At 37.9% G+C, this 22,060-nt stretch overlaps 1 protein-coding gene across 3 annotated transcripts in view; it reads right to left on the bottom strand.

Annotated features, from left to right (window-relative positions):
- The window catches only part of LOC114047178 (rab GTPase-activating protein 1), a 218,109-nt gene extending 196,398 nt beyond the window's left edge, over positions 1–21,711 (bottom strand). For 2 of the 3 annotated variants that reach the window (XM_027867975.1, XM_027867977.1), the window contains exon 1: positions 21,641–21,711. The gene's annotated coding sequence lies outside the window, so the exon portion shown is untranslated. Of the gene's footprint in view, positions 1–1,497; positions 1,519–21,640 lie in introns of those variants that run through there. The other variant, XM_027867976.1, reaches the window with a different exon arrangement.
- Between the last annotated feature and the right edge of the window lie 349 nt (positions 21,712–22,060).

Below are 22,060 nucleotides of genomic sequence, written 5' to 3'. Positions count from 1 at the left end.
TTCTTGCTAACTGAAAATAAAATAAAATTTTAAAAATCTATATCCTAATTTCTAAAAATGCTGATTAACAAAAGTCACTAGATTTAAAATATATACTCCACATATCCACAATGTTTTCCATAGTCAAACTGAAGCTTGATATTCACAAGAAACTTACACTTTTCTTTGAAATAGAGGAAATGGGAACTGAACCACAATTTCATGTTAAAACCAAAAGAGATAAACACAAAAGGAGAATATCCATAGGTTTTGGAGCCTGGGGTTATTTTGATAAATAGCAAGTGTATTCATAACACAAACTCCCAACCCATTAGTTTCTTGGAATTTAATTCAATATGGGATGTTTTTCAGAAAGAGATAGCTTGGTATAGAGTTAGAGAACATGGGTTCAAATAACAGCTCTGTCATTTGCTAGTTGTGTGACCTTGGGCAAGTTAACCTCTCGAGGCCTCATTTTCTTATGTGCAAAATGAAGGGGTTGAACTAAATAACTAGCAAGGTCATTTCTAGCTCCAAAACTATGATAAAATATTTCTAGAACACATTTCCAAACAAAAAGTAAGAAGATGTGTGTAACTTATGAAAAGGAACTTATTTACCCTATCAATTTATAAACTGATTCCCACCTCCACCTTCCTTCTTTATAAACTGATTCCCACCTCCACCTTCCTTCCTCATTACCCCCCTGGAATGTTTTGTATTACTGAAGTTCTAGTCCAATGCTTCATTTTATCATGGAGATGCCCCTGAGGTTTTTCAGGATTTGACAACGAAGTATGAGCTTTGGTGGACCCTATGTCTATCTAGAAAGTATTTGAACATGAGTCCATCAAGAGAATATGTCTTTTCTGAGGACAAGCCTAGCTAAATCTGGAGGTGTTCTTCAGATGAAAGTGATGAATCTTTATGGATACTTCAGATCATGAAGCCCATCTCAAAAGGTAGACCCATCTACAAAGGGAGTATCTACCTTTGTTGAAATGACTAATCTTAAGAAATACTGAAATGTACTTTGTGAAAACTTCTCAATCTGGTTGCCAAACTAGCAACTAATCAATCAACAATGAATTATTGAAGGCCTACTCTGTTAAGCCCTAAGCTAGGCTCTACAAAAGCAAGCATGGAAGTCCTTTCATCAAGGAGCTTCGATTCTATGGGGGGAGACTTTATGTGCATATATAAGTGTACCCAAATAAAATGCAAGATAATAGGAAGGGAGGACACAAACAACTAGGGAGGATCAGAAAAGGCTTCATGTAGAATTCGGCACATGAGCTGAGTTTTGGAAGAAACAAGGGATTCTATGAGGTGGAGATGGGGAGGGAACACATTTCAGGGATGAGAAAAAGCTGGTAGAAAATCAGACTTGAGAGGTGGTATGTTGTATGTGAAGATTAGCAAGAAGGAAGGGGTATTGAATAATAAGGCTGGAAAGGAGGCCCAGGGCCAGTTTAAAAAAGGTCTTAAAAGCCAAACAGATGAGATTATACTTCATACCAGAGATAATTATGGTGCAGTGGATGGAGTGCTGGGCAGGAAGTCAGGAAGTCCCGAGTTCAAATATTGTCTCAACTACTTGCTATCTGTGTGACCCAGGGAAAGTCATTTAACCTCAGTTTCTTCATCTGTAAAATGGGGATAATAATAGCATCGACCTCCCAGGGTTGTTAGGAGGATCAAATGAGACAACAATTGAGTATCTGGCACACAGTAAGTGCTATGTAAATGTTAGCTATTACTGTAGTTATTATTCTTATTCTTAATAGGGAGTCACTAGAATTTTTTGAAGAGGGAGTGACACTATGACTTATAATTTAAGAATACCAATTAGTCATCTATGTGGAAGATCGAACAGAAAGGGGGAGATGAGGTCAGTAGACCAATTAAAAGACTACTGAATTTGAAATTAGGCAAAGAAAGCAATTAAAATGTCCAAACTCTTTGTTAGAGATTCCACTGCTAGGCATATTGACCAAGGATATAAACCATAAAAAGAAACACCCAAATATTTATGATATCACTTTAAAATATGCTGATATCTTATTTACATCACCTAAATTTTCCATCTCCCCTGCCCCTTTCCCAGAGAGCGATTCTACATAATAATAAATTTTTAAAGAAAAAAAGAGGGAAAAGAAAAAAGAAACCAGCAAAACTAATCAATACACTGAATAAAATATGACAATATATGCAATATTCCACACATTTGCCCCCTACAAACGAGTGGAGAGAAGTATCTTCTTATATACCTTCTATGGGGACATGGGTATGCTTTGCAATTTTGCAACATTCATCTTTGATTTTTTTTGGTCATGGTTGTTCTTTCAATTTATATTGTTGTAGTCACTGCATATATTGTTTTCTTGGCTCTGCTTACTCCATTTTGCATCAGGTTATGTAAGGTTTTCCATGTTTCTTTGTATTCATAATAGTTGTCATCTCTTGCAACAGAACAATATTCTATTACATTCATGTATCACAGTTTGTTTGGCCATTCCCCAATAAATAAGCATTACACTTAGGTTTGTTACTACTAAAAGTCCTACTAAAAATGTTTTCCTACATATAGGGCCTTTTTAAAAAACACGAAACAAAAACTATGATCTCCTTGGGTATACGCCTAGCAGTAGAATCTCTGGGTAAAAGAGTCGGATATTTTTAGTCACTTTTTTTGAATAATTCAAAATTATGGTTTTTGTGGTAGTGAAGAACAGAAACAAATAGTTGAATACTAATTAGGAATGGCTAAACAAAATGTGTTGTATAAACTTAATGGAATATTAATGTGCTAAAAGAAATTATGAAAATGAATACAAAGAAGCATGAAAAGACATAAACTGCTGAAAAGTGAAACAAGTAGAACCAGGAAAAAATATGTAAATAAAAACAATAATAGAAACAAAACAACTAAAGCTGAACATTGAGAAATTACAATGACCAAGCTTGGACCCAAAGAAGACATATATGAAAAAAACCTCTACTAAATCCTTTAAAGAAGTCAGGATCCATGGGTGTGGAGCACTGCATTTAACACCAGCCATTTTTTTTTCCCGGTATGCTGATTAGTTTTGCTGAATCTTTCTTCCATGTAAAAAATTCATTATAAGGGATGGCTGAGGGTAAGCAGATGATGTAAAAACAAAAGATAAAAATGAAACTCTATTTCTTAAAAAAGGAAATTATTATAACAGTCCAGGACAGAGGTGATATGGGCATGGAATAGAGTGGTAGCCACATGAGTAGAAGACACCACTATCCTTCTAGTCTCCCAAGTTTATAACCTTGGCATTACCTTGGTCTAACCACTCTACATATCAATCAGTTGCCAAATACTGCCATTTCTACCTTCACGACATCTTTCACATACAGCCCCTTTTCTCCATTGACACAACTACCATTTGGAAATTTGTAGTGGACGCACTGAAATAAATAAGTATGGGGAAGAAATGAATGGAAAATAATTTGTAGATATAATGTCTAGTATTCTAAGGAACTGGTACTAATTAAATAATGTTTTACATATATGTATATTATATATGTGTATGTGTGTGTATCTTAACTGAATTGAAAGAGATCTTGTTGATAACCATCAATTGAGTTGAATATAGCTGACAAATGGATATAAGGCACTCTCTTCTAACCAGTATGTCAGGACAAATCAGTGTTGTCTTCAGGTCCTGGCTTGTCAAAACAGCCTTGATTTCCTTATATCTTTTTGTCAAAGTCCAAAGAGTACAGTAGGACTGAGAGTGACTAGTACATATAGGCATGTGAACTACAAGCGAGGAAGGGCCATTAGTGATCCTAAGGAGATAACAATGATTTGTTGCAAGGTTACACATTGTCAGCACGTGATAATGTCAGAATCAGAGTCTTATATCTGGAAGGAACCTTAGAGAGCATCTAGTCTAATCTCCATCTTAAAAATGAAGAAATCAGGGTGCAAGGAGGTAATGTGACTTGCCCAGGGTGACAATAGCTAGTGGCAGAGGTGAAACTTGAACCCAGATCTCCTGACTCCTTGCCTAGTGTTCATTTCACTATATTACGCCACCTCCTCATGCACACTCACATTCTGTTTATGTGTGTGTACACATATAAATGTTTGGGGGTATGGTGATGAGAAAAAGAGAAGGGTACAATGAGGTAGGGGAATGATGAATGCTTTTCCCAGTTTTTTTTTTCCATTAAGTTCAGAACTGTGCCATAGCCTTAAAAGGATTACAAAGCTGCCTATGGTTTTCTTTGGCAGAGGCTTCCCTACACCTTATTCTCTCCATCTTCACATCCTTTCTGCTCAACCAAAAAAATAAGTGCAGTTAAGGTTATTTGTGGAATCTGAAGAGACAAAAAGGAAGAAACCTAGAACTGGTTATGGCTTGGGGATACTCATCCTTTAAACTGAACAAGAAAAACATATATCAAAACTCCACTAAAGTAGTCAACATCTTTTTCGTCCCTGAAGCTTACATCTCTTGTAAAGTCTTTCCCTTGGAAGGGTCGGATAAAATCTAAAGATCTTAATAGAAAATCCCCCCTTCTTTCGTGAAATAAATTCCTTTCCACCACCTCTAATTATGAACAATGCACATAGCTTTCTCTGAATCTGAGGGTTAGTTCCTTTGAATTTCTTGACTAAGATGAAAGGAAGGTTTCATTTTAGTTTTCTGATGACTATCCAACCAAATGCTTCCATTTAAACACAAGAAAAATCAGAAAGATAACATCATTGTGGGCATAAGAAATCTTTGGTTCAACTGAAGGTAACTACAAACACAAAGTTCACATAAAATTTAGTCACTCTCTTAATGTTTTCTTTTACAAATATCTAACAATTTAGTTCTTATTGAAACTATTACACCTGCCAGTTCATGACATGCTTTCCACACAATAACCCTATAAGGTAGCCAGCGAATCTCTTATCTTCATTTTAGAAATGAAGAAACTGAGGCTAAGGGAGGTGAGAAGATCTACCTAAGATCATACTGCTACAAGGGTGGGGATGGGGAGGGAGCGAGGAGAACAGCTTCAAACTCAGATCTTCCAACTTCAAGTTTTTTATGAGATCTCTTGGGATTCTAAGTCAAAGGATCACAAATTTGTAATCAATCCAGTACATCATGCTGCTCTCTTCATCCTGCCCCCTTTTATTAGCAATAATACTGACCTAGACCTAAATATCTTGGAGAATGAAGTCAAGTGGGCTTTATGAAGCATTGCTAACAATGAGGCAAAGGAAGTGATAGGATTCCAGCTGAGTTATTTAAAACCCTAAAAGATGATGCAATTCAAGTGCTGCACTCAACATGCCAGCAAATTTGGAAACACAAACAGTGGCCACTGGATTGGGAAATATCAATTCATTTCCCAGGACAATGCCAAAAAATGTTCAAATTATTGAACTACTGTGCTCACTTCACATGCCAGCAAGGTTATGCTTAAGATTCTGCAAGCTAGCCTTCAGCAACATGTGAACTGAGAATTATCAGAAGAGCACGCTGGTTTTTCAAAAAGGTAGAGAAACCACAGACCAAATTGCCATCATCTGCAGAATTATAGAGAAAGCAAAGGAGTTCCAGAAAAACATCTATTTCTGTTTCCCTGACTACACTAAAGCCTTTGACTGTGTGGATCACAACAAAATATGGCAAGTCTTCAAAGAGATGGAAGTGACAGGTCATCTCGTCTCCTGAGGAACCTGTATGTGGGCCAATAAGCAACAGAACTGAACGTGGAACAACTGACTGGTTTAAGACTGGAAAAGGAGTACAACAATATATCGTTACCTTATTTATTTAACTTATATACAGAGTACATCATGTAAAATGCTAAGCTGAATGAATCAAAAGCTGGAATCAAGTTTGCCAGAAGAAACATCAACACTCTCAGATATGGAGATGATAACATTTTGTTGGCAGAAAGTGAAGAATTAAAAAGCCTCTTGATGAGGGTGAAAGAGGAGCATGTAAAAGCTGGCTTGAAGCTTAACATAAAAACAAAACAAAAAACAAAAAACCGCTAAGAACTTGACAACTGGTCCCATCACATCCTGGCAAATAGAGGGAGAAGAAATGGAAGCAGTGTCAGATTTTATATTCTTGGGCTCAAAGATCAAGACAGACAGTGACCACATCCATGAAATTAAAAGACACTTGCTCCTTGGAAGGAAAGCCATGGCAAATCTGGACAGCATACTAAAAAGCAGAGATATATCACCTTGCCGACCAAGGTCCATATAGTCAAAGCTATGGTTTTTCCAGAAGCAATGTACGACTGTGAGAGTTGGACTATTAGAAAAGCTGAGCACTGTAGAATCAATGCTTTCAAACTATTGTGCTAGAGAAGACTTTTGAGAGTCCTTTGCACAGCAAGGAAATCATATTAGTCAACACTTAAAGAAATTAATTCAGGTTTTTCACTGGGAAGTAAAATACTGAAGCTGAAGTTTAAATACTTTGGCATAATGAGAAGATGGGACTCATTGGAAAAGACCTTGATGTTGGGAAAGACTGAAGGCAAAAGGGAAATGGGACCGCAGAAGACAAGATGGATAGATAGTATCATGGAAAAAATGAACATGAATTGGAACAGACTTCAAGAGGTAGTGGAGGATAGAAGGGCCTGGCATGCCATGATCCATGGGGTCACAAACAGTCAGAAACAAGTGAACAACAAAAATATTCTTTCCACTTCATCATGATGCATATACACATTCTATTTATGTGTCCCCAAGCAAAAGTCTGGGCATGGGGATCTGCCCCAACCCCTTCGTTTTATAGACAAGGAAACTGAGGCCCAGAAATTACTTACTGAAGGTCACATAGGTGACTATTGTCAAAGTTGGGATCTGAACCCATTATCATTGAATTAAAGCTATCCTTTTCCTATACCATAATGCCTCCCTCTTGTAATGCTAAATTCAAAGTTTTGTTCTTGAACAGCTCCCCTTCTTCAGTAAAACTAAAAAGAAATGTGCCTTAAGTGTCCAGGAAGATTTTTTTTTAAATGAAAATTCCAAACTACAGGAAATATAAGTAAGACTTTTCAAAGCAAAAGATTCACAGTCAAATAATAGGCTCTTTAGAGTGTTGTGATTGTTTGTCCTTTGCTCTTGAAGAGAACCAAGGACAGTAGCAAAGTGATGCCTTGATTTACAAATGAACTGGATTTAAGTGAGGCTCTTTAGAGTAAAAGATAAAACAGTGAAGTTTCTAAGCTTTAAGCCAAACCCAAAAACATTACACATGAAAAGGTACCCAGTTTCCATGCATGCTTATAATTGGGTAGAATTCTACTCAAAGGTAGAAAGGTCTGCAATAATTATAAGACAGATAACTGAACTAGATGGTCTAAGGTCCCTGTTAGCTCAAAATTTTATGATTTACTTAATTCTCTGCTATCCAATCTGCTACTCTACATCTGGTGAACTGCAGAAGACTCCAAACTACAACATCCTGAGTAGTAGAAATTGCAGTGGACAGGGATTCAACAAGACCTGGATTTCAGGAGCACCACTGCTACCAACCTTGTGATCCTAGACAACCATTTCACCTCTCTGGGCATCAGTTTTCTCAATTCAATTAAAAACAAAACAAACAACATTCAGTGCCCACTATGAACAAGATTTTAAGGGTGCAAACACAAAAACTAAATAGCCTCTGCCCTCAAAAATGTATGTAAATATAATACAAGTGGGAGGGAAATAAGAAACAAAACAAAATGTTCTAGGAATATTTGAGAAAGGAAAGGCCACTAATAGTTGGAGAAACAGGTAAGTGTGAATGTGGGGTGGCACCTGAGCAGATCCTGCAAGCGAGATAAGGAATGATGTCTGACATTTAAATCTTTTCACAATCTCACCCTTTTTACTTTCCCAGCCTTCTTATACATTCCCCTCCTCTACCTCTGCTGTGATCTAGCCACACTGAACTGTTCCAATGTTCTGCACATACAGTGTTCCACAGCTTGTTTTTAGGCTTTGGTATTTACTAACTCCCTACCCAGAATTCATTGTTTCTTCATCTTCAACTTTTGGAATCTCTAGTTTCCTTTGAGATTCAGTTCAAGTGCCATTATCTACATGATGCCTTTCTTGATTACTCCCCTACCCAAAACAACCTTGGATTCATTCTGTATGAATTCTGTATATACATGTATGTTTCCTCCACTGCCGTTTTAACTCCTTTTGCGAACTGATCCAATCATTCTGGAAAGCATTTTAGAACCACCCAAAAACGACTAAACTCTGTGTACTCTTTGACTCAGTGATACCACTACTAGACCTATAATTGAAAGAGATTAAAGAGGAAAGGGGCCTATATACAGAACAATACTTATAGCAGTTCTTCTGGTAGTGACAAAGAATTGGAAAATGGGGGAGGAGGGTTGGGAATCAGTTGGGAAAGCAAATTAGGGCATATGAACACAACGTAATATTTCATTAAATATACATTTTTACATTATATATTTGGCATATATATGGCATTACAAATTTAGCATAAAGAAATTATGAAAGGGCTTTGATTCAAAGAAACCTGGGAAAAACTGTATAAACTGACAGAGTGAAGTGAGAAAGGACACAGGTAATATACTGTAAAGGGGAAAAAAAAACTCTATAAGATTTAAGAACTGTGATCAATGTAATGACCAACCACAATCGCAAAAGACTAGAAAGGGAATGTTATCCAACTCCAGATAGAAAGGTGACAAATTCAAAGGAGAAAGGAATCATATGTTTTTGCACATGGTCAATACATATCTAATATCATGATTTTATTTTTCTTACTTTCAATTTGGTGAGGGATGTTGGAAGGGTATTTGAAATGGGGAGCTGGGACGCTAGCAACAGGGTTACCAAAAAAAGGGGAAAAAATAAGAGGGTCATTGAAACATGTAAAAAGATGCATAAATAAGAACAAAACAAAGGTGAGTAAGAAACACAGAAAAGCAAGATATCTTTAGAGATAACAGAGTGAATTTGTTAGAAAAAAGCAAGTTGTTCATAATAGAGTTTGTGATTCTAATATTGATCGTCTTTCTCTGTTTTGCTTTATGTATAGAAATGCTCATCTTATTGGTGTTGATTCAAGTCAGAATTTTTTTTTTTTAAAAAAGGAAACTCCATGAGGAAGAGGGATGGTTTATTTCTGTGTTTCTATTCTCAGCAGTTAGCACAGTGCCTGGTACTTTAAGAAATGTTTGGAGACTGAATGGTTAATATTACGACCTTTAAAGTCTCTTCCAGCTTGAAAATTCTGTGATTCTACATCACAGCATTAAAAAACTAGTTTGCTTATATTCTTGAGGAGAATAGATACAATTTAGCTATTTCATGGAATAATTAGTGTGGTACAGTGGAAAAAGCATGAGATTGAGATTACTTCTGTTACTAGCTGTGTGACCTTGGGGGCAAGTTACTACACTTCTTGTTAGTCTCAGTTTTCTCCTTATGAAATGGGGGTACCTTTCTGCACTGTTTACTTTGAAGGGTTACCGTAAATTTATGTCTATAAAATGTCATAAAATTTTAAATTCTAAAGAAATGCCAGTCATTAAACTGGATAATGATTATGATTAATAACAGCTCAGAGGCAGCCAAATCTGGCCTCAAACACTTATCAGCTGTATGACATTGGGCAAACCATCAAACCTCTGTTTGCCTTAGTTTCCTCAACTCTAAAATGGAGATAATAATAGCACCTACCTCCCAGGGTTGTTGTAAAGATCAAATGGGATAATATTTGTTAAGGAAAAAAAAAGCACTTAGTAGGCCCTACATAAATGCTTATTCTCTTCCTCTTACAACCACCCCCACCTCCTTCATATTTCTATGATACATTAGGGTTTACAATGCATTTTTCTCAGAATAATCCTATGGGAGTATGTAGTAGAACATCATTCCCATTTTACAGGGGATGCACCTAGGGGCTCAGAGAGGTGAAGTGATTTTTCCAGAGTTACACAACTAATAACTGTAGAAACTGGAACTAAAATCCAGGTCTCCTAATTTCTAGACATGCTTTTCACCCACTGCCTCAACTATCAGTTACTTCACAAAAGTATATAGTATACACCTGCAATGGAAATCTACCTTTGAAAACAGAGGGAAAATTGGTTAAACAGGGTCATCTTCTATCTACAAAGGATATAACTACAACCTTGCCTTATAAGCATATATGTGGTAATCTTTCATTAGCTTTGAATAAACTATTTAAATACACTACCATTCCAGAATGTAATAAAGTAGCTAACCAGTTTGAAAAGAATTGTGGATCTATCTGAGCAATACGGAACTGCTTAAAGATTTTATTTAGAGATATAAACTGTTTACATTGGCAGAGGAGGAAACAAACTCAGAGAGGCGGAAGTGACTCACCTATAGTAACACAGGAAGTAAGTGGCAGAACTGGGATTTGGACCCCTGTCTTCTCACCTTATAATGGCCTTTAGAATTCCTCTCCTTTTACCAGAAATACTCAAGATGTTTTTTCTTTCCAACCTACAATAGCTATTCTCTTCCCCTTAAACAGTCTGTCATTGACCATGCTTAGGTCCAGTTATACATTCAGCTCTGAGATACTGCATAATTAATCTCTCTTTTACCTAAGTGGCTGAATGCAAATTAAAACAAATTAACCTGTGGCCAATACTTAAGAGAAATGCAATAATAATAAATATTAACTAGCTTAACTATGACCTCTGATTTTCAGGATGCTGAGTGAGGACAAACCAAGAACAGCTGGCAGAAGGCACGTAGTGATATGAGCAAGAGGAGCTAGGAATTGCTTTTGACAGGGATGGAATAACATTTTAAAGTGAGGGTGGACCAGCAGGTAGTCAAGCTACATTAAGTGATTATTTGAAGGAGCAGATATTTACAGCTGGAAGGCTAGTCAGGTCAGCTAGTTCAACTCCCTTTTTTTGCAGATAAGGAATTTAAGCACAAGGAACTTAAGTGGTTCGTCCAAGGTCACACAGGTGTTAAGTATAAAAGCTGAGCTTTAAACCCAGGTCCTCTAACATAAAATCCAGTACTTCTGCTATACCAAGCTGATTATTTTATTAGACACTACGGAGCTGAATATTAAAGGTAATGTTCTGACCCTTGGGAAGTAAGAAGGGTTCTTTTTTCGGGCATACAGATTTTTTTTTTTATAGAACTGTAGGATTTTAGAGTTTGAAGATGTGTCATCTTATCCAATCAAGTAAACAAGCATTTATTAAGTACCTACTATGTGCTAGGCAATAGAAAGACAATAATAGTGCTTGCTCTTAAGGAACTTGGTCTGATGGGAGGATATAACATGTAAACAACTATGTTCAAACAAGATGTATACAAGATAAATTGGAGATAATCTCAGAGAAAAGGCACTACCATTAAGTGGGACCTCAAAAGGCTTCTTGCAGAAGGTGGGATTTTTGCTGAGACTTGAAAGCCATTAGGCAGAGATGTAGAGGGAGGAAATTGCAGTCATGGGCAACAACCAGTGAAAACAGAGATGAGAAATGGAGTTTTACATTTGAAAATAGCAAGAAGGCCAGTGTCACCGGATTGCAGAGCATGTGGAGAGGAGTAAGACAACTGAAACAAAACAGGTCATGAAGGGCTTTAAAAACCAAATAACTGATTCTATATTTGATCCTAGAATAGGGAGCCACTGGAGTTTACTGAATGGGGATGGGGAGTGACATGCTCAAACCTATACTTTAAGATCGCCTTATTTTACAGATGAGAAGTTAATTGATTTGCTCAAGGCCAAAGACATTGCAGCAGAACTAGGATGGAATCCAGGTCTTCTGATTCCAAGTCCAATGCTTTTGGTTTCTAACCTGTTATGAAAAATTGTTAAGGGGGGTAAGATTGAATAAGTAGTACTTCAAATAAAAGAAAAAACTTTTTCTGGCTTTTGAAAAGGTTACTTGTTAGATACAATAAACAAGAGCAGCTTACATTTCTCTTTAAGATTTAAAAAGCAATTTCCTCACAACTACCCTAAGTAAGTAGCATAAGTAATTCCATTTTAGATAAGGAAACTGAGTTTCAGGGGGAATATAGCTAATAAATATCAGTGATGAGCCGCAAACCCAAGTCGTCTATTTTTTATGCCCTACTGCCTTAATACCTTGCAATAAAAGTAACAGGAAAATGCATTACCATAATTTCTTTTCCTTTTCTTAAAGAGGCTAAAGAGTCATGAGCAGAACTTGACAGAAAGTTGACTTGCTATACTACTCCATTCACAGTCAGAATCAGTATGACAGGATTGAATCTAGGCAAAAGAGGTTTATTCACTTCTACTGGACAAAAGTGTTAACTGCTTAACATGGTTTCTTCATTTGCCCAATATAATTTAATTTAACCTGAGCTATATCTGCTTCTTACAATCCTGGCTGCATTTTAAAATCTTTCAAAGAAAAGAAGTTCTGCACATCCGTGCAGATCTAGGATTATTATTGTAAAAGGGTAAAAAGAAAAATCATAGTCACCAGTTCTTAAGAGTTTTGTCAGAACTTGGAAGAAGATATAAATCATGGAAGTGGCCATTCATATTCTATCAATCTCCAACCCTGTGTTATCTTCACTACTCTACCATCCCCATTCTTTGCTCTAGCTTCCACGGCTAGTGAACCATCCTCTGTGAAGGACTGTCAAAGTTAATTCCTCTACCTGTTCATGATCCCACTATTTCCATTCTCTGGGTGCTTGTTCTCTCTCTAATCTCTTTCTCACCTCCACCTCCAACTTCAATCTTTCCTTAGCTACTCCACCTTTACCTTCCATCTACAAATATGTCCCCCCCACTTAAAATACCTTTACTCGAAACTGCTACCAAGTCCAGCTCGTAGCTGAATTCCTTTAAAAAATTAAACATATGTGTTTTCCAGTTACATAGGAAAATAATTTTTAACATTGGTTTTTTTTAATTTTGAGTTCCAAATTCTCTCCCTCCCTATGACTCCTCCCCCCTCTTTGAGAAGGCAAGCAACTTGATATTGATTATACATATGCAGCCATGCAAAACATATTTCCATATTAGTCATGTTGTGAAAGAAAACACAGAAGAAGAACAAAAAAGAAAAATAAAGTAAAAAAGTATGCTTTGATTTGCATTCAGACTCCATCAGTCCTTTCTCTGGAGGTGGGTAGCATTTTTCATCATGTCCTTCAAAATTGTCTTGGATCACACAACACAATCTTGGATTTTATTGCTGAGAATAACTCGGTCATTAACAGTTGATCATTTTACAATATTACTGTTAGTATGTACAATGTTCTCCTGGTTCTGCTCACTTTACTTTCCATCAGTTCATATAAGTCTTTCTAGGTTTTTCTGAAACCATCCTACTCCCCATTTCACATAGCACAATAGGGTTCCATCACAATCATATACCATAACTTGTTCAGCCCTTGCCCAATCGATGGACATCCCCTTAATGTCCAATTCTTTATTTTTGTACATATAGGTTCTTCTCCCCCTGCCCCACCCCTTTAAAAAAAATTCTTTGGGATTCAGACTTGGTACTGGTATTGATGGGTCAAAGGGGGTTGCGCATAGCTTCAAACTGTTCTCTAGAATGGTTGGATCAGTTCACAATTCCAGGAACAGTGCACTAGTTTCCCGATTTTCCCACATCCCCTCCAACATTTGTCATTTTCCTTTTCTGTCATACAGCCAATCTGACAGGTGTGAGGTGATACCTCAGTTGTTTTAATTTGCATTTCCATAATCAATAGTGATTTAGAGCATTTTTATATGACTATAGATAGCTTTGATTTCTTCATCTGAAAACTGCCTGTTCATATCCTTTGATCATTCATCAATCAATAGATTAATTTCTCAACAAGCCCTCTACCTTCAGCCTCCATCCACTTCCTCAACTCCCACTCACTTCTTGTAATCTGGCTTTTGACCCTACCTCTTTTCTCCAAAGTTACCAAGGATTTTTAAAATGTCAAATCTGATGGCCTTTTCTTGGTCCCCACAGTTCTCGACTTCTACAGATTGTGACAGTAACCACCACCTTCTTCACCACAGTTCACTTCCAACTTGTGAACTGCCTTGTCTGCTCTGCTGAATCATTATTCCTCAATGCTCTGTCCTGGGCCTTCCACCCTTTTCTTGCTACATCCTAATTCTTGCTGAGTTGCCACTGGTTCAATTATTAGAGATATGCAGATGACTCCAGAATCTATACATCTAGCCCTGATATGAGTTTTACTCCAAAATCACCAACTGGACATCTCCACTTGGATGTCTTGTAGGTATCTCAGAACACACATATCCAAAACAGTACTTATTTTCCTGTCTAAACTCACCTCTCCTCCAAACTTCTACCAACATAATATCCCTCTCCTTTCTTTTCCCTTCTCTCTACTTATACGACTACAACCCTAACTCAGGCACTTATCTCTGCTTAGATTACTTCAACAGCCTCCTAATTGGTCTCCCCTCTCCAATTCTCCATACAAATGTCAAAATAATCTTTCAATAGTATAGGCCTAAGTCACTCCCTTGTCAAAAATCTTTAGAGGTTCTCTATTGTCTTTAGGATAAAAAACAAAATCCTCAACTCAGCACTTAAGACATTTACAATCTGGCTCCAGCCTACCTTTCCAAGGATAATTTCACACTACTCTCCTTCACATGGTCCAGGTTTCTAGCTAAATTGTCCTACTTACTGTTACCAGAGTTCTGCATTACACTTCCCACCTACTCATGGGTTGGAATTTACTTCTCACCTCCATCTCTCAGAATTCTTAGCTCAATCCAAGTGCCACCTCTTGGAGATACCCTTCTGCAATCCCCTGAGCTGTTAACTTCATCCTCAAATGGTCATATATTTAATTTTCTGTGCAAAAGTATCCCCAGAGGAATGTAAGCTCCTCGAGAGTAGGGAATGTTTTTTTCTTTTATCTTTGTATTTCCCTGCCAAGCAGAGTACCTTATATATATTTGCTACTAAATGCTTGTCAAGTTGAAAAGGGGTCATGCAAATTTAATCTTTAAAGGTTACTAGTGATTATATTTCCATAAAAGCTTCTAATTTGGCAACAGCCTTTAAGGCATGAGCTCTGCCAGATTTTAGTATACAGAAAAATTTCTGTGTCACAGTTAAAGATCACTGGAAGTTGTATGCAAATGTAACCTTACTATAATAGCATATGAATGTCACAGATCATTAACCTTTGGAGACCAGAACCCAGAAATCTAACAGAATTATTAAAGGAAAAATGCACATCAAAGTCAGCTTACATTTCTCTGATTTTATATATATACACATACATTTACTCACATATTCATAATACACATGTGTATATACACACATATACGTGTGTGTGTGTGTGTGCAAGTGTAATGAAGTGGAAAAAGCACTGAATTTGGAGAAGACTGAGTCTTACTTCTGACTTCTACTGTGGCTATTATTTACCTCGTGACATAAAACAAATTACTTAACTTCTCTGGGCCTCAATTTCCTTATTTGTAAAATGAGAAGGTAGAACTAGATGATCTCTAAGATTCATTTCAGCTCCAAATCCTTTGGTCCTAAGCATGAAGAAGTGATTCCCAAGGCTGTCACCCAAGGTACTACATCATGCAGTTCAACGCTGTTGCAATTAAATTTTCACAAAAAGGTAAACTGAGGCAGATCTCTGCACAAGATAACCTTTATTAGCAGGAGCATGTTGCCTGTCAATAAATGGATCAATTGATTACCTTCACTAATGCCAAGCTGAGCAAAAGCACAGCTCCCCTTCTATAGGTTTGCGGAACATAGAACAAAGAACAAGAACAGGGTAAATGACATGGAATTAAGGGCAACACGACTGGTTACAGAGCTGAGGCACAGGGAACAACATAACTGGTTGGAAGTATGGAAAGGGGGGTGGCAACGATCCCCCTCCTTTCTTCTTTTATGAGATTAAGAAGTGCTCATTGTCTGAGTGCAGGCTCAAGGCAGCAGCCCAGACTTTTGGACAGCAAACCAGACATCCTTGAAGAATAGCTTGGTGGTAAAGATATCAGGTCCAAATTCTCTTGCTTTCTCACATATTCTCCAAGGTCAGTTAAATTCCTTGAGGTAGGAGAGCTAGATTTTTAAACTTAACCCATTTCAAGTCAGCTGAACTCTGAACTAAGTTCAAAGAAAGAACTTAAGCAGTTAAAAAACAAAAGCAGTTACAGTGCAAAATCAATTACTTATAAATAGGATCAATAAGAAAATGATACAGGATCAATTTAAATCTTCTCAATGTCAATTACAGAACTAAATGAAGGCAGGATGTACATGGACTGTCCCAAAAATCTCAGTGCAGTTTTATGCTATGCTTAAAATTGCACTAAGATTTTTGGGACAACTTGTATAAAGTTTACACATTGAGCTAAAGAGAAAAATCATTTATTGGAAAAGTCAGTCTTCAAAAACTTCTTTATTTGAAACCACAGCAAACTTCTGGAAAGTTTATTTAACTAACAATACTACAAACCGATGACTATTTCAAATGTAATCTTACTGGATTCTAAAGGCCAAAACCCATCGGTGTATTCCATGACATGGATTCTGCCATATTTGATTACATCATCACTCTTCTAATATTATTCAGAGAAAGATGCCTCCTAAGGTCACACAGTGGTAAAATTTCCAATTTAAATATCCATCCAATAATATCAGTTTTTTTTCTGGAGGAAAAAAAAATAAACAATAAACACTGCTTGCACAAATGGGTGTGAAGGAAAGTGCACTGGATCGGGAATTAGGAGAAATGATTTCTAATCTTGGTTCTGCTACTAACTAGCTAAGTGACCCTGGACAAGTTACTTCATCATGGCCTAGATCTCTCAAGTCCCCTTCAGCTCAAACAATTCGTGAACCCCTAACTCTATAACCTTGTGTTTCCTTCAGGAACATTCACAAGTATCAATTCCTCATATTTATATTTTCTCAAGACCTGAATATAGAATATTAAAAGGCAATTGTATAGTTAGTCACAAAGAAACGAAATTTGATTCCATAAATTTCCCCATAATCTTAAGTTGATATGGCATTTATCAACACTTCTATTAAGTATTTAAATAAAGCTTATTCTTATGCTCCAAATACCTTGGAAGCTTCATAACAGCAAAAAACTATCTATCTAAGCAAACACATTTAACATAAAGACATTGGTTAAAAAGGTCAAATTTACCTAGCATAGATTTTATTTTGAGATTGCGTTTCCCTATTCCACCTAGGTTGGAAGGGTAATGTCCCAATATGGGCCTGATCCTACATACTGATCAATATAGGAATGCAGGCCTACTCATTTCTCATTTGAATTGGTTTGCCCTCTTTAGGCAGCCTGATGGCCCTCCCACTCCCAGAGGCTCAACATACTGGTGCTGGACTTAGTACAGACACCCAGTGAGCTTAGCTCACTACAGCTCAGAGCTCAAGTGATCCAACAGCTTCAGCTTCCCCAGGGATTACAGGTAAGCACCAATAGGTACCTGCTACCACAGATTTGAGACTGGGGCTCTTAACATGTAGTCACTAGATTTGCTTTTTAATATTTTGATTCCTGCATTTCAATATAATTCATTTTCTTTGTAATCCTATGTATTTTATTTTATGCGTTTGAAAACAATTTTGAGGTGTCCCAAGGTTTCACCAAGGGTTCCAGGATACAAAAAGTTTAAGAACGCATAATCACCTAAACAAATTTACACAGCGTATGTCATTGGAGCTCTGAAGGATACAGATCAATCATCTTATCCAACTTCCTCATTTTACAGAGTGGTAAACTGAGGCTCAAAAGATTAAGTAAATGTCACAGTGAGTCTGAGGCAAAACCAAAATCCAGAAATTCTTGTCCAAGTCTGTTTCTTTACCGATAAAATGACCAGAGTAGGTGGCACTATAACTGGGAATTTTCTCTGCAGTGGATATCATTTTTTGATGAAGTAGTAAGCATTATCATATGATTTGTCTAGACTGTGTAATCACATCCTCTACATACATCTCAACTCAACAACCTTCAGTGACTTTATTGTCTATCAAACAAAGTAGAAACACTAGTACTCAATGCTTTCAATGGTCTGACTGAAGCCTCTTTCCAGCTTTAATTCAAATTAGTCCTATTCACATATCCTCTATTCTTGTCGAAGTTACATCCTCTCCTTCCCCCTCTCTAACACCTTATGACATCTCCCATACCTCAACTCTATCCAGACATTTGTCTATTTAGACTTAACCCCTCCCTTTCCTTAAAAGGCCCAACTGAGATTTCACCTCCTCACATTTCACATAGCTTCTGCCTACCTCTTCTTTGCACTTTTCCTTTACTTATAAATATTTGTATAACTGTCATTTAGATAGTTAAGCTCCTTGAAGGCAAGACCTGTATTGTATTTAATCTTTGGTAAGCCCTTAATAAATGCTTGTTGATAGGAAAGTACATAAAACATGCTAACCTTGTATCATGACAACAGCATTATAACAATGACCATGAGACTTAGAGTTGAAATTGACCACAGAAATCACCTATCCAATCCCATTATGTTATAGGTGGAGTTAATTGATTTACTTTAACACTTTTACCCATAAGAATATTCATAGGCCATATAATATCTTAAATATGCAACGAATAAATTAATTTTTGAGGTATTTCAGAAAACTCATGTGCTGAGTCAGAAAATTAAGTTAGGAAAGTTCAAAAGAATACAATATACTAGAGAATCAATTATAAATTATTAGGGTGCTATCTTACATACATTTTAGAAAGTAATGACGATATATTTAATATATACTTTTTTAAAAAGTAGAGTCCTACAGAATTTACAAAGTCATTGTATATGTAAAACTGCCGATTCTAGATTTTAACTTTCAAACATAAAAAAAGTTGTCCCAAACAGTAACATAGAAAAAAATTTTTTTTTCCTATTCAAAATTTAAAGGCAAACACTGACATGAAAGGATTTCAATGTACTTATTCATACATCCTATATTTATATAGAATTCAGACATCAGATTATTATAGATCATGCATGAATGACTTAGTCCTTGGTACAATCTGACATTATTAGAAATAGCTTCTTTGGCTTTTCAACTACAAGAATTTAAGGTGACAAATGCAATTCATTTCAACTTCTATTGAACAGTACCAAACCACAAGCTTGCATAAAATAAAGCAGCTGGAAGGGACAACGACAGATGCCTGAGAAGCCAGGTATTGGCTTTAATAAAAATTTCAAAGAAATTTATTTCTGATAACCATTTATTTCCTTAAAAAAAAAAAAAACAAACAAGACCCTAAGTAAGTCTAGAAGTTCAAGTTAGGGTATAACATTAAAGTGACTAGGCACTAGTAATATGTTGGCTTAATAAGTCCTTCTAGGACATTAGCTTCCTAAGATAAACAATGTAGTCCATGAATGAAGCCATAAGCAAAGTAAAAACAGAGAGAATAGTATGACAGATAGAATAGGCACAAGGGTACTCTCTAAACTGATGGTGATCAATCCTGAAGAGCTGGGGCCATGCCATTTCCATGGCCTGATAGGCCCTGAGAGAGTAATGAAGGAGTTAGGAGGCTCAGGGTTCAAGTTCTGCCTCTGAAAAGCACTGCTTATGTGAATGACCCTGGGCAAGTCACTTTAACCTCTCAGTGCCCTAGCCACCTTTCTATGGCTGTAAGTTGATGAGCAAGTGCAGATCAGCATTGGTAGAGGGAGGTTCCTTCACCAATGAAATCATAGGTCTGGACCAACCTTCCCCCTCTCCAACCCTTCCCTTCCACCAAAGTAAAACATGGTTCATTTTATCAACATGAGTACAGGATTTGGAGTTAAAAGACTAAGGTTCAAATCTTGGTTCTGCCATTACCTATATAACCTTGGACAAGTCAGTTACCCTCTCTAGGTTACAGTTTCATCACTTGTAAAACAAAAGGGTTGGACTAGGTGATTTACAGTGCCCTTCCCAATTTTTAAATCCTATCATTCTATGAACCTTGTGATTATTTAATTAGCATTGACTGATGACAACTATGAGGGATCAAGGAAATGATCAAATTGGATTTCCCATCCCACATATACATCTGGTTCTATACCATTCTTTAACCCTGGAATGCTGGCCTATCTGCCTACCAAATTCCTATCTTTCCTTTCAAGTCCAGTTCAAAAGCTCCCTTCTCCCACTTCATGAAGCCTTCCCTGATTTCCCTCTCCACTTAACAATTGCTTTTCTGTCTTCATATTTAGTAGAGCACTTTGTTTTTATTTCCCTTATGCACTTGTAATGCCAAATGATACCAGAAAATTTCACTCCTTGTTGTAGTCTTATCATCATACTAATACATACATTCAGTGAGGACAGAAACCAAATGTTACCTAAATTTTGTTCATCAGCAATAAGGACAATACTCTCCAAATAGCTGGTACTTGGTAAATGTTTGTTTTAAGTTTTGAGTGCCCAAAAGAGAGGAGTTACAGGGATGAGCTAAAAAACCATCAGCACAAAGACAGGAGGACCAGGTAGAGAAGAGTTCACTATCAGAGGAAGAATGGTTGGCCAATGCTCAGATAATCTTTCACAAAGGCAGTCTTATAGCCCAGACTGACTCAGAGATGTGCAGTAATATGCTACAAAAGGAAGGACAAAGACAGACTGGGGGACAAACACCCCTTAATGGGAGAGGAGGTGGGACTAGCACTATGTGGTATGATAGAACACTGGACTTGGATGAGGAGACTCTAGCACTCATGCTCTAGCACTCATTAGCCTTGAGACCCTGAGCAAGTCCCTCTTGCTTAGATCTCTTTCCTGTCTACAAAATGAAATAGCTTAATAGGAAACTGTAAGTTTGATTTGTTTTAATTTTTAAGAGAGGCCTGAGAATACTTGCAGAAACATGATAAGGAACTACTGACTACTAGATGGATAGTGAAAAGGAGCTTGGTGCCAAGGAAAGCACAAGAAATTCAGGAGAATACGTCTAGCTCCAATTCTGTCACCAGCAAGCCTTGTAACCCTGAATAATGGGCCTGTTAGCTCATCTGCAAAATAATGGGGGAATTTAGCACACTTGTCAGAGCTGCAAAAGGCTCTTAGTTACCAAAGCCCCTCTAAATCTACAGATGAACAAACTGAGGCTGGATTATCATCCCTCCCAGGCATAACAATTTGTAATTCTGAGATTGAATTATCTTTCTGCCAAAATACTCTAGGTTCAAGGGCTGGAGACGAGGCCAAGAGGGTCAGAACAACAAGGAGGGTGGTCTCCCTTCCAAGAAAAGAGGTAAAGACGACAAGCAGACACCCCCACCCAGACAGGGGCAACCGGTTTGCTCAGGGGCTCCTTCCTGCGCATGCGCCCATTTTCCATCAATGCTTCTCCCTGGTTCCCCCATCCCCCCTTCACCTAACCCAGCATTTTACAGGGACCCCGGGCCAAGGCCCCGGCCAGGATAGGGGGGTGGGATTAAAAACAGACAGCGACTGATGGGCCCTAGCCCTCGCAAGAGGGGGAAGCACAGTAGATTGCCAGGCTCCCCTCCCTCACAGGGCTCCAGGGAATCACAGTGAGTGGAGCTACCTCCCCGCCTGTGGAGGATGGTAGGTGGGTGGGTGGGTGGGTGGGTTGGAGGGGGGAACGTGGCCCTACCCGACCCGACCCGCCGTCTCCTCCTCAGCAGCAGCCGTCCTGTCCCCGAGGCTCCTCAGCCAGGGCCTCCCTGCCCCGCCCCTAGCCCCTCCCGCGTCACGTGAACTGCACTCCTTCCGTCCTTCGTGCAGCCTCTCGTGTTATCCCATTGGCCACACACTCGGGCTGACGGTTCCTATTGGTTAGGAGATGCGGCACGCAGTCCTGGGTCTCCCCACTCCGGATTCCGTCCAGGTTCCCCAACTGTCGAAGCCGCTGCGCCTGCGTACATTCTTACCAGCACCTGGGGCTGGAACTGGTAGATCCAGGAAGCTAAGCTGGGCCATTCTGGGTCGGGACTTTAAAGGGAAACCGGGAACTAAGGATGGGAGATTTATAGCTTCGAGGCACCCTAGATCTAGTTCATGGAATCCAATCCCC

The sequence above is a fragment of the Vombatus ursinus genome, unplaced genomic scaffold, assembly GCF_900497805.2.
Source record: "Vombatus ursinus unplaced genomic scaffold, bare-nosed wombat genome assembly UNPS02014786.1, whole genome shotgun sequence".
NCBI classification, from domain to species: domain Eukaryota; kingdom Metazoa; phylum Chordata; class Mammalia; order Diprotodontia; family Vombatidae; genus Vombatus; species Vombatus ursinus.
The sequence above is the reverse complement of the archived record's forward strand: the minus strand, read 5'-3'. Positions and strand labels throughout refer to the sequence as shown.